Source organism: Pteropus vampyrus, unplaced genomic scaffold, assembly GCF_000151845.1.
Source record: "Pteropus vampyrus isolate Shadow unplaced genomic scaffold, Pvam_2.0 Scaffold272, whole genome shotgun sequence".
Taxonomy (NCBI): Eukaryota; Metazoa; Chordata; class Mammalia; order Chiroptera; family Pteropodidae; genus Pteropus; species Pteropus vampyrus.
In genome coordinates this window covers 169058-169361 of record NW_011889053.1, presented here as the reverse complement: position 1 = coordinate 169361, position 304 = coordinate 169058, and positions in this window count along the sequence as shown.

Sequence of the window (304 nt, the reverse complement as noted above, 5' to 3'; positions counted from 1 at the left end):
CCACGACAATTTATAATAATGTTTTGTGGGTTTTAATATTTTTATTACATATCGAAAAAGTACGAAAGGATATAGTTTCTGTATGAGGTGTAAAGGGCAGGCAACAAATACCATGACCGCCCTTGTACCCTTCACTCAAGAAGAACCTGCATGTTTTAAACCTACGTACAGATCGTCAGACCGTCATGCTTCATTTTGCCCAGCATTGTTTTGAAATTCATCTGTGTCGATACGTGTAGCTTCAGTTCACTTTTGTTAATAACTACTGTATGATATTCTCTTGTATGAACCTATCGCAGTCTAT